Source organism: Ictidomys tridecemlineatus, chromosome 10 (assembly GCF_052094955.1).
Source record: "Ictidomys tridecemlineatus isolate mIctTri1 chromosome 10, mIctTri1.hap1, whole genome shotgun sequence".
NCBI classification, from domain to species: Eukaryota; Metazoa; Chordata; class Mammalia; order Rodentia; family Sciuridae; genus Ictidomys; species Ictidomys tridecemlineatus.
Genome location: NC_135486.1, coordinates 12966582 through 12978777, shown reverse-complemented (window position 1 = coordinate 12978777; position 12196 = coordinate 12966582). Strand labels below are relative to the sequence as shown.

Sequence of the window (12196 nt, the reverse complement as noted above, 5' to 3'; positions counted from 1 at the left end):
CCTTTTGCTGATGGGGGTCCACAGAAGGAGGCTATCTGCTCACAGGCAATGTTAAAAGGGATGCCACCCAAGATAACCACCAGCAGGGAGAAGTGACCTGGAAGAAGGTCAGGATAGCCAGGGCCCTGGTAGAAGAAGCTGCAAGGTATAAATGTCACACCATACAACAGCTGTATTTATCACATAAGTGTGGGCTATCTGGCCCTAGTCCTTCCCCAAGGACCTGGCTAGGGAAACAGCAGCTAGTGGGAGAATAGAAAGAGAGAAAAAGCAGACCATGTCCTTCTTCTTCACTAGAAGCTTCCAAGACTGAAGTGAGCCTGGCCAGAGTGTGGGGAAGAGTTTTAAAATTGAAGGATTAACACTGGACTTGACATAACTTGGACCATCCTCGGTCAAGAGCATGCTTATGACCAAAAGGACTCAGAGAAGCTGAGGATTTCTCTTCAGAATGGGTTCTCTCGAGTAGCAGGAGAAAGAATTTAAGAAGTCCCTTCTTCCCAGAGTCATAATGTGTCCAATACATTAAATAAACCTTATACTTTTTTGCACTTTTCTGATCTTCAAAATCTTACTTGGAATATATACTGTTTGTTATTATTATTTTAAAGATATGTTCTGGATTCACCAAGTAGGCTTAGAAATGCATTTTTAATAGAAACATTGCTCACTGCTCCCCCTTTTTAATGTTTTATTTTTTAGTTGTAGATAGACACAATATCTTTATTTTATTTTTATGTGGTGCTTTGGATCAAACCCAGAGCCTAAGGTGTGCTCTACCGCTAAGCCACAACCCCAGCCCATGTTTGTTATTATTTAAATACTCATCTAATTATATAATTTCTGATGCCTTTGTGCTGGGATCAAAACTAAAACTTGCACATTATCAAAACTAACCTGAAACATGGCTTGCTTGTCTTGTCATGACCTAGCCACCACCTGCCCCTACTCTCCCAGCCCCACCTCAGCCATGTCCCCCCTGCAGTCCAGCCATGTGGTCATAAAGGTTCCAAATGCATCAGTTTCCTGTGTCTCAGCTCAGATTGTCCTTTGGCTTGGAATGTCTGAGTCTCCCTCACCCTCACCACTGTCTGAAGAGCCAACTCTGTCCTGACCAACCTCAGGCCCAGGCACTACCTCTGCAGACCAAGCCTCAGTCAGGGAGTTCCGTTAGGTGAGAGGTTGGGCTTCCCAGTTGGTACCTCCAGTGCCTGTAACCAGGTAACACCTAGACACTGTTTACAACCCTGTGAACAAGCCAGCACTCAGAGGTTGGTTGGTGCTCACTGGTTAGTATGCAAGGTAAGTCAGCCAGCCCCAGAAGCCTTGTTGTTTATTGTCTGACTGAAGATCATCAAAGGAGTTAAGTTCTTCCCACCTTGCTTGAAGGAAGAGAATGGAAGGCTTTGGAAGGAAGAAGACTCCCCAGAATTGCTGGAGGGTATCTTCTGCCTGAGTCCAAGCCTGACCACTGACCTGCCCACTTTTACTTGAACTACACCTTGAAATCTGAAAGGTTTTTTCCTTGGTGCGTATTGCTGCTCTGTTCTAATTTGGTCTCAGTAAAACTGCTCTTTAAGTTTTCAACTTTTCACTCTTTCACTCAAAACCTGCTTGTCCACTTAGAGAATTTGACCATAGACATGGGGACCCCATGGAATCTCATACAGTTTTGGTAACTGATAATTTTGCTTAGAAGATCATGCCACACCTGTATTACTCTCTCTCTCTCTTTCTGCACTTCAGTCTAATAAAACACATTAGTGTTTCTTTGTTTTTGCTTTATGCATTTTGTTTGCCAGAGAACCATTACTTTCTTATTAAATAGAAGGTTGTTACTTAATCAGAATCCTCTGCTGATGTTGTAAGCTTTAGTTCTAACTTGACGTAGGTCTGCTTCTTGGTAGCCTGTTAATTTGAATGGGTAGTTATGGACTTCTCAGATTCTCAGATGAGGAGTGTTATAATACTTCATATTTGTGAACTATTTAAAGATTTACAAATATTCTGGAGTTTAAAAAATGCATATATATTTAAAAAACACATATATAAATATTGTGTTCACTTAAAACTAAAAAAAAATATTAAAAAAAGGTGTAAAATTAAAAAAAAAAAAAGTCATATCAAGAATTGAGTTCAATTCCAGCAGCTCCAGAGGCTGAGGCACAAGTATCACAAGTTCAAAGTCAGCCTCTAATTTAGTGAGGCCATAAGTAACTCAGGGAGACCCTGTCTCTAAATAAAAATCACCAGAATTTCACAAAAACCTATAAAGAAAGCGTCATTATCATTTTAAAGATTTTATAGATGAAGAAAGCAAAAACCAGTAAGGTCACAGAGTTTGTCTGAAATGGCAGAGTTAATTAGTGCCAGGTCCAGGTCTAATTGTGCTGGCTCTGCTAACACCATAACTTTCTCTATCTTGGTTAGTACATGTCAATATGATAAGGTCATAAATAACTGACTGTATAGATTCCTGTGGTTAAAAGTTCAGAGTAAAATCAACATTGACTGTATCTCCAGGATAAATGTCTCAAAACCCTTCCAGGAGGCAGTTGGGTTGTGAAATGTCCAAGAGAGTAAAAATCATATCAAAAGGGGCTGGGGTTGTGGCTCAGTGGTGGAGTGCTTGCCTAGCATGCTTGAGGCCTGAGTTTGATCCTCAGCACCACATAAATGTAAAATAAAAATATTGTGTTCACTTAAAACTAAAAAAAAATATTAAAAAAAGGTGTAAAATTTTAAAAAAGTCATATCAAAAATTGAGTTCAATTCCAGCAGCTCCAGAGGCTGAGGCACAAGTATCACAAGTTCAAAGTCAGCCTCTAATTTAGTGAGGCCATAGTAACTCAGGGAGACCCCAGTCAGACTCTAATTTAGTGAGGCCATAAGTAACTCAGGGAGACCCTGTCTCTAAATAAAATATGAATAGGGGCTGGGAATATGGCTCAGTGGTAAAGTGCCCTTGGATTCAATCCCTGATACTGAAAAGAAAAAAAAAAGGAATTCACTTAATGTGCTGGGCACAGGGGCACATAATACCACACATACCATAATCCCGGCAACTATGGAGGCCAAGTCCAGGAAGACTGCAAGTTCAAGACCAGTCTGCAAAGTTTAGTATGACCCTATCTCAAAAAGTAAATAAATGAGTAAAAAAGGCTGGGGATGTTGCTCATTGGTAGAGTGCCCCTAGGTTCAATTGGAAGAAAGAAAGAAAGGAAGGAAGGAAGGAAGGAAGGAAGGAAGGAAGGAAGGAAGGAAGGAAGGAAGGAAGGAAGGAAGGAAGGAAGGAAGGAGAAAGAAAGAGGAAAGGAAGGAAGGAAGGAAGGAAGGAAGGAAGGAAGGAAGGGAAGGAAGGAAAGGAAAGAAATAGGATTTACTTGATGTATTTTTCTTAAAGCCTGCAGAGTGGTTCAAATAATTTTGTGATAAATTTGAAAGCATGTCCTGTATCTTTTATGAACAATCATATTCCCTTTCTTTTCCTTTGCAGCAGAACTTGGCCAATGACTTATTGGAAAGAGAGTTCTACTTCCACAGAGGGCTACTTGTAGCCCGTCCCCTCAGATAAATTTACAGGACAAAGTTGGGAAAGATTTTTATGATGGAAAATTCAACATTAATTCCTTTACTCTAGTTACGCATTCTTGTTTTTATTTAAAGATCAAATACATTTACTCTAAATAAATGGAACAACAAATACAGTGTGTCAAATAAAATAGGATTCAAGTCCCTGTTTTGACAATTTCTTGCAATGACCTTGGGCTAGTTTCCTAAGACCCTTCCTCAGTTTCCTCATCTGACAAACACTTAAAAGGGTTATGAAAATTTTGTACTGCCAGCATCTCCACACACATACCCCCACCCGGTTTCCAGCTGGGACTGTTTCTCCCCTATTCTCTATCCCTCTGGTCTGGTTGGGGCTTCAGCACCTTAATTTGGGAATGCAGAACATGACCCTTAAAGCCCCTGGCCACCTTGTCTAATTAGAGGGCATCTGAGCACTCAGGAGGAAATCGAGGGCTGCCCCTAGTGCTGCTCTCTTTTTCCTGCTGAAACAGAGACACTGGAAGACTGTCTGGCAGCTCCAGCCACCTGCCCCCATAGGGAACCTGAGAACAAAGCCAACACACAAAGGAAGGTGGAGCCCAGCCAGGAGACAGAGGCTGACAAGGTTTTGATGACATTGTTTAGGTTCAGTCATGTCTGAAGCCAGACCTACACGGACTTCCTAATATTTTTAAGGCAAAGCTCTTTTATTTCAATTTAGAGAAACCATCAGCTTTTTCTCCACATTTGGAAGGCATTCTAGTCAAGAAGGCAGTGGCAGAGGGCATGGCCACCATTGGTTGCTTTCTCTTCTGGTGAAAAGCTGCCTTGCCCTCCTCAGAGTTGCCCACAGGGGTGGAAGCATGCAGATGATACAGCTGCTGGGGGCTCCCCATCACCAGCTGGTTCCCCCTGATCTCCAGCAACAGCCCCAGGTCTCCATGCAGTTGTGGGAGGTCGGGTTCCTCCAGCCAAAGGGTAAGGTAAGGCTTCTCAGGTCCTCCCTCAGCTGTCTGGGAGCCAGGGGCACACAGGCTCCCCAGCTCTTGGATCCTAGGGCTACTGGGAGCAGATGTTCTGCTGCAAGATGGAGCCTAGGAAAGGCTGATTTTTTCAACATGTGCTGTTCTGGATTCAGCTACAAGCTGTATTTGTCCACAAGGTTCTTCCTGGCAATGGTGACCACGACTCCTGCAATAAATCACAGTTCTGCCATAAACATTGGCCTTTTGCATCCAGTTCAGCCTGTGACTCTCCCAGATACATGCGGATGCAAAACCAGCTTGGTCTTCCTCCAGCATCTGAAGCAGCTTGTCCTGGATCATGTCACTGAAGGAGGGGGTGGAGGGAGAGTGACAGATGTTAATAAAAGCCTTCCTTTCTGAAGAGTTGGTCTTTATGCAGAAACCAGGTTGGGGTTGGGTCTGTGTAGAGTCTGATCTGGTGGTCTAGGTGTGCTGGAGCTCCTTCGAAGGCTGTAGCAGCAGCTCTCTGAACCACGTTATGCCATCACCCATTGTCTCTTAGCTCTGGTGCCAGCAACTCTGAGGCCACCATGGCCTTCAACCAATCAAAAGTCCTGAGACAAGATGTCCAAATGTCACACTTCCACTGATACCTAACAACCACTGTTGACCACGTTACAGTGCCATCAAAGCTTGCCACACATTGGATCCAAATCCCCAGTAAATGTATTTTGAATAAAATTCTGCACTTCTTCTTTCCAATAAAAAAAATGGGGCAGGAAGACACATCAATACGGTCACCCTTCTAAACCCAGAGCCCTTGTGATAGCAGGGCACTCTCATATCCAGTCTCCCCTGCCTCCTCATTTGAGTTTACCCGTTCTGAATTACATTTCCTTGTGCCACTGAGTTTCCCCATTTACTGTGAGCCAATAAATGCCCTTTGCATTTATGCCATTTTGATTCAGATCAGAGATTGCTATACACCTGAATATGAAGAATTAAAAGAAATTAATGTCTTATAAAGTGCTTTGCAAAATACCTGGAAGATAGTAAGTGCTTCATAAAGGTCAACTTGATTGTACCATGGCAGAATTTAGTTCAGAAAAGAGAGGACTCTGTGCTTACCAGGGATGGTAGAGAGTCAGTCTTTTGGGTAGACTGAATCCCATGAAGTCTAATATCATAAGACCCAAGAAGGCTTTCCGACCTCTCCCCCAATACCCTTCTTTTCTTGGCACTGACAGTTCTAGATGTCAGATGTAGACATTGAAAATTTTAAGACCTTTAAGGAGAAGTTCTTATTTAGCCATAGTACCTGTGTGAATGGGCTCACTATTCCATTCCTGAAGGCAGATTAAGAGCAGTTTATAGAATAGTAAAGTCTACTCAGTCCCCTGAGAGTCAAAAAGAGACACTGTCACACCCAGAAGAGGCCACAGGACTGAATATCCAATAATCTTGCAAAATTTTGCTCTGGCTGTCCTAGCTAGGCACCCTCAAGAAGTTCCAATCTGAGTTTTAAAGGTCATGTAATATATATATATTTTTTAATTCAAAGAAGAATACTTGGTTAAAATGACCTGGCAAACCTCTGTAAAACAAGCAATCTGCAACCCAGTGCCCCTCTTCTGCCCTGGCAGCCCCCAGACCCTGCCGGCAGCTGTCAAAGTTCCAAGGGAACCAAGGACCACAGGGGCTATAGTAGCCCAGTGGGAGGGACAAGGAAAGGCCACAGTGACAAGAGAATCAAACATTTTCTTCTGGCAGGCCTGTGCGAGGTGGATACATCAGTCACCTGTGATTCTTGGCCTGTGAAGGAGATGGCTGGAGACAAAGATTGGAGAAGCTGCCTGGATTGAGTGCAGAGTAAATATTTTAAAGTTCTGTCAGAACAAGGACGCACATGCCCCTGGGTAAGGACCTGAGTCATATTTCAAAGAAATTAGGCGGAGCTTCCTGGAAGCCCACAGTGTAAACAGCTACCGACATTCAGTTTCACCTTCGAGATTTTGATGTCTTCCTTCTCTCCTTCCTCCTTTCCTTCCTTTCTCCCCTCTTTCTTTCCTTTTCTTTTTCCTTTTTCTTTCCATTGACAGCCTTAGTCTTCTTTTAAGCAAACCCTTACAAGAGGCATACCCTTCTCTTCTTGGCACTGAGCGTTCTAGATGTCAGGAATAGTCATTGAAAAACTTAAGACCTTTAAGGAAAAGTCTCTTATTTAGCCATGGTACCTGGGTGAATGGGCTCACTATTCCAATGGAGCACCTTCTTTTCCCACCCTCCACCAATCATGAGAGTTCCAGTCTGTTGATAAAAGTAGTTTCCACCTCAAAGTCCCATTCTGTGACTATGTAGACATTCTCTGCTGCTTCTCATTTGCTAGTCAATACCTGTCGGGCAGCAGGCAGTGGAATGCCAATGATTTGTACCATCTGCTTTGCTTTAATGGCTCTAAGCCATTGTCAACTTGGTCAGAGCACAGATCTTCAGAGAAAGGTAGACTGCTACTTCCTGAACCCGGAGACTTGTGAAAACAAATCTGTCAAAAGAATTTAGAGAGAATCATAGAGGGCATAAGCTTTTTGTACATCATTGTTATTGAAGGCTAAGTACCTGCACCACCTAAAATTATTTTGAATGTGCTTCCCACGCTCTGAGATAAATTATATTCTAACATTTTATCATTTTCTACTTAATATCCTTGCTGCCTCCCCGCCACAATACTGCTTCTATTTGAATACATTTTTCTGTACACATCCCCCAATTAGTTTTATCCCCAATACAAATTAGCATTTCTAAGTATCCCTATCTCTATATAACATGCATAAAATAATTTGTCTGACAGCAAGGAAATGTATGCAAGATACCCAGCAGTGAAAGGGAATTATTTATCATAGATACCATGGGAAAGAATACTGAGACTAAACATCAAATTAGGGTATGTTAGCTTCCTCAAAATCACATCCCATAAAAAAACAGCTTCTTGATTAATTCATAAGAAACTTGATCTCAATATTTAGAAATATTTTTATATACTAAGGAGCCTTTTAACTGGCTCCATGATGAAAGTAATGATTTTAGCTGAAGTGTAAGCAGTGGCTTATCTGAGGTCTCAAAATAGCAGCACACCTCAATGATGTAAAGATTCATTCACTAAATACCATAGTATTCCAGGTGCTATATAGACTAGGTAAGGTCAAGGGTGACTTAAAGGATCAAGAAAGGTTTTACAAAGTTGTTTATACTTCAAGTCTGGTTCTCCAAGAAGAATGGGAGCTATAAGACTACATGGAAGAAGTATATTCCAGGTTGGGAGAACAGCAAGTGAAAAATCACAGAAACCTGTTCTGGAAAATGTGATTGGTTCTGTATGACCAGAATCAAAAGGGACCATAAAGGAGAGGAGCAGAAAATTCAGCTAAAGAGATAGGTAGAGGTCAGCTCACGAGAGCCTTCCTAGGTTAGGCACACACCATAGGTTGCCATTCCTTTCGCCATTTCTCTTTCTTCAGGACAGAACTTTGGTTTTTGTTTGGGTGGTGGAACACCCAGGGGCACGGCATAAATCACAATTCTCTTAATTCATTTTGTACTACTGTTCTAGAATACCAGAGGCTGGGTAATGTATAAAGAAAAGAAATCGATTTCTCGGGCTGGGGTTGTGGCTCAGTGGTAGAGTGCTCACCTTGTGTGTGTGTGAGACCCTCGGTTTGATCCTCAGCACCACATAAAAATAAATAAATAAATAAAGGTATTGTGTTCAACTACAACAACAACAACATCCAAATCTATTTCTCATAGCTCCAGAGGTTTGAAAGTCTAAGATTAAAGGGCCAGCATCTGGTAAGGACCTTCTTGTTGGATCATTCCGTGGTGGAAAGCTTAAGGGCATGGGGTTGGGGGACCAAACTCATCTCTTTGTAAACAACTCACTCCCAGAATAACAACATTAATCCATTCATGAGGGTGGTGCTCCTTGACCCAGATACCTACCTGCAATTAAGCTTCAGCTCCCAACATGACTGCATTGGGGATCAAGATTCCAACCCGTGAATTTTGGGGGACACATTTAGACCATGGCACTAATCATAGTAGTTCCCTTTGCCTTTGGTAATAATGCTTGGTCTGGGGCTTGGTATGGAATTCAGTTCCGGCCCAAGAAATATGAGAATTCTGGTGGAGGACATCAAGAAAAGACTTAAGAAAGACAGAAAGGGAAGTTCTCTGTTTTCTTCCTTTCCTTCCTTTGTGACTTGGGTGCTGTCATATAAGGACATGATATCCAGAGTTGCAGTGTGTGTGTGTGTGTGTGTGTGTGTGTGTGTAATTTTTAAAAATTTTTTTGATGCCAGGGATTGAATTCGGGGACAATTTTAACCACTGAAACACCTTCCCCATCCTTTTTTATTTTGAGACAGTATCTTGCTAAGTTGCTGAGGTGGATTTGAACTCGTGATCCTCCTGTCTCAGCCTCCCGAGCCACTGAAATTACTGGCATGCACCACTGTGCTGTTTCAGTAGCCATATTTTGACAATAGCTAGAAGCCTAAGAATGAAAGAGAAGGGACAGAAAATGATGAGGTCTCCAGGGACAGCACAGAGTCTCCAGACTGTCCACCTTAGTTGGGTGTGCCATCAGATTTATCACACTGGCTGTCATGCCAAGGATAATATTTGTACACATGACTGAGGAGTTGGGCCTTAGCATGAAGAGGACTGAGAGCCTCAGGGAGGCTTAGGTAGGAGAATGAGCTGTCAAATTTGTGCTTAAAAACGGTCACACTGGCTGCCATGGGCTCAACGGACTGGCCAGGGGAAACCCAGGTGAAGAGACCAGTTATGAAGCCACTGAAAATCATCCAAGGGACTAGGTCTAACCTAGGCAAAGGCTGTACCGATAACTGGGGGTTGGGGTGGATAAAGCTGAAGACTCTTAAATCAAAATAACCTACCTTGTGACTTTGTGCACGTGAGAGGTGGGGAAGACGGGAGAATCAAGGCTTCTGGCTGGGTTGACAGGAGATCTGACAAAAGTTCTGGCTTTGCCAGGAGCTATTTGAGTGATCCTGGGCCAGTTTCCTCCTTTCAAGAGGGTTGCATTAAGTGACAGCGGCTCTCCTGACAGCTCCAGCTCCAGGAGTACTTTTTTTTTCTGCTGTGAAGAGGAAAAAAGGTCAGGATGACCACTCTGGGCAGGAAAACAGCCCTCTTCCTTGACTGGAGCCTTGAATGTATTTGTGCAGAGCTGGGTGGTAGGCACCTTTGAGCTTTGGTCTGCTTTTTTTCCCTTAAACTGGCAACAGTTCAAGAAGTGGGGCAGAAAGCTCAATGATGCATGGGTGATGATCAGATATGTGAATTAAAACCAGCAAAGCCTCGTTTCTCATGTCCCCTCTGAGTTATTCTGTATTTTTGTCCTCATACACAGTCTTACTTGCATCCCCTTAGATTCACCACTAGGCATGGGTCTGCCAGCTGCAAAGAAACCCTGCTTCTTCCTCATAAGCGAAGAAAATAAATCAGGTAAAAGCGATGCTCTTACCCTGGGGGGAGGGGATGATGCACACCAGGCAGAAAGCCCAGAGACTGTTGCCAGGTTACATGGATGCTGGGTGGCAGAGGTCACAGCACATGGCAAGGGTTCCACAAATGACTAATTAGTTTTGTTTTACTTGTCCTTATAGAAGGATCGCCTCAGGTGCATGGAGACTCACAACAGTTCAAATATTTAACCTCTCCTATTTCCACCAGAGTTGACATCCATGTTTCTCACATGATCTCATCTGATGGGGGAGGGGAAGGCAGATACAAAGGTCCTTCCTTCTACTCAGGGCAACTCTGAAGGGCCATCCCAGCCCCAGAAGTCCCCATGGGACCAGCCGGAGCCTCTGTTGCAATGGCATCATAATTTAATACCTCTCGCCACCAACTGGGTTTCCCTCACAGCTTTAGAAGTGTTGTTTCTGGTAGTGCTCCCCAATAAAATTTATGTGGGGCTGGGGATATGGCTCAGTGGAAGAGCACTTGTTTGGCATGCATGAAATCCTGAGTTCAACCCCCCAGCACTGCAATAAAATAAAATTCCCTCATGTGATAAAGACCGGGATTGGACAGTAAAGTAGTAAAAACAGATTTTATTTAGGAACTATTGTAAAAGGGTAGCGGGGGAACCTCAGTCTGCAGCAAGGCTCAATTCTGAAGACAACAAGGACACTTGGGACTTTCTAGCCGAGGAGCAGGTTGAGGGTTCAGTGGATGGAAAACTACTGAGACGAAGAATCAGGGGGAAAGGAGATTCTAGCAAAACCAACTTGACAGGATTCTTGCTGAAAGCACACCAGGGCAAAGGTAGGGGATGAGGAATCTGATCAGATACCAAGAGTGGTGTGTCTCTCTACAGGAACATAAAAGGATTTTTGTTTTGAGAGATGGGCAATGCAGGCTTAACAAGAAAGGACAACAAAGCCCAAGGTCCAAGCCTAGTCTAGCAGAGGGCTCAGAGGAGCCCGCCTGAATGTTGACCAGGAGAGTTTCTGTCTCCTAGGGGACTGACCTATGACACCAGTGTAGAATCATAAGCTGACGGTTTTACTAGGCATACACACACAAACTTCTATCTGTTGTTACTGTCATAACTTTATTATGTTTAAAAAGGTACTTTAAGTCCTGTTGGGTGTGTGTGGTGGAGCTGAGGCAAGAGGATCGAAAGTTGGAGGCCAGCCTGGGCAACTCAGTGCGACTGTCAAAACAAAGAATAAGAATGGCTGGGGATGGGCTGGGGTCGTGGCTCAGAGGTAGAGCACTCGCCTAGCACGTGTGGGGCTCTGGGCTCGATCCTCCCGCACTACATAAAAATAAAATAAAGGTATTGTGTCCACCTACAACTAAAAAGCATATATTTAAAAAGCAATGGCTGGGGATGTAGCTCAGTGATCAAGTGCCAAAAAGGGTTTAATTTCCAGAGCTGGGGGAAAAAAAAAAAAGGCAAAGCTTCCTTCATCAAAGATCTCATAAAAAGATGCTCCATGTCATTTATCAAGGAAATGAATATTAAAACCACACAAAATAATACTACACACATTAGGATGACAAAACAGCAAGCAAACAAAACCCTGATAGTACCAAGTGCTGACAGGGTGTGACTTGAACAGTCATGCTTTACTGATAGGAACAGAAAATGGTACAGCACTATTGTTTTTGGTTGTGGGTACTGAGGACTGAACCCAGGGACACTTTACTACTGAGCCACATCCCCAGCTCTTTTTAAATTTTTTATTTGAGGCGGGGTCTCATTAAGTTGCTTAGGGCTTCACTAAATTGCTGAGGCTGGCTTTGAACTTGCCATCCTCTTGCCTCAGCCTCCCAAACCGCTGGAATTATAGGACTATGCCACTGAGCCCAGCGGTATGGCACTGTTGGTAGTTCTGTATAGGGTTAAACATGGCGTTGCCATAAGACTCAGCAATCCTACACCTCAGTATTTACCCAACATGGGTCCACACAAAGAACTGTACACAAGCATTTCTAACAGCTTGTTCATAATTGCCCAAACCTGAAAATAATCTAAATGTCCAGTGGATGAATGCATAAACAAAATGGGGACCTACCACACAGTGGAATCCTACTCAGAAACTAAAAGGATGAACTAGTGAACCACACAAATGGATAAATCTCAA

General features: G+C 43.2%; 1 long non-coding RNA gene and 1 pseudogene across 2 annotated transcripts in view; one reads left to right on the top strand and one right to left on the bottom strand.

Moving 5' to 3' along the window:
* The window catches only part of LOC144367132 (uncharacterized), a 202199-nt gene extending 198462 nt beyond the window's left edge, over window positions 1–3737 (top strand). The window contains exon 3 of the long non-coding RNA XR_013426416.1: window positions 3497–3737. This is a non-coding gene — a long non-coding RNA (uncharacterized LOC144367132). The remainder of the gene's footprint in view (window positions 1–3496) is intronic.
* Window positions 3631–9740, bottom strand: LOC144367131 (PIH1 domain-containing protein 1 pseudogene; annotated as a pseudogene). The gene is made up of 2 exons (XR_013426415.1): window positions 9473–9740; window positions 3631–7059 (listed from the first exon to the last, which is right to left on the bottom strand). The product of XR_013426415.1 is annotated as a PIH1 domain-containing protein 1 pseudogene (transcript).
* Window positions 9741–12196: the final 2456 nt, after the last annotated feature.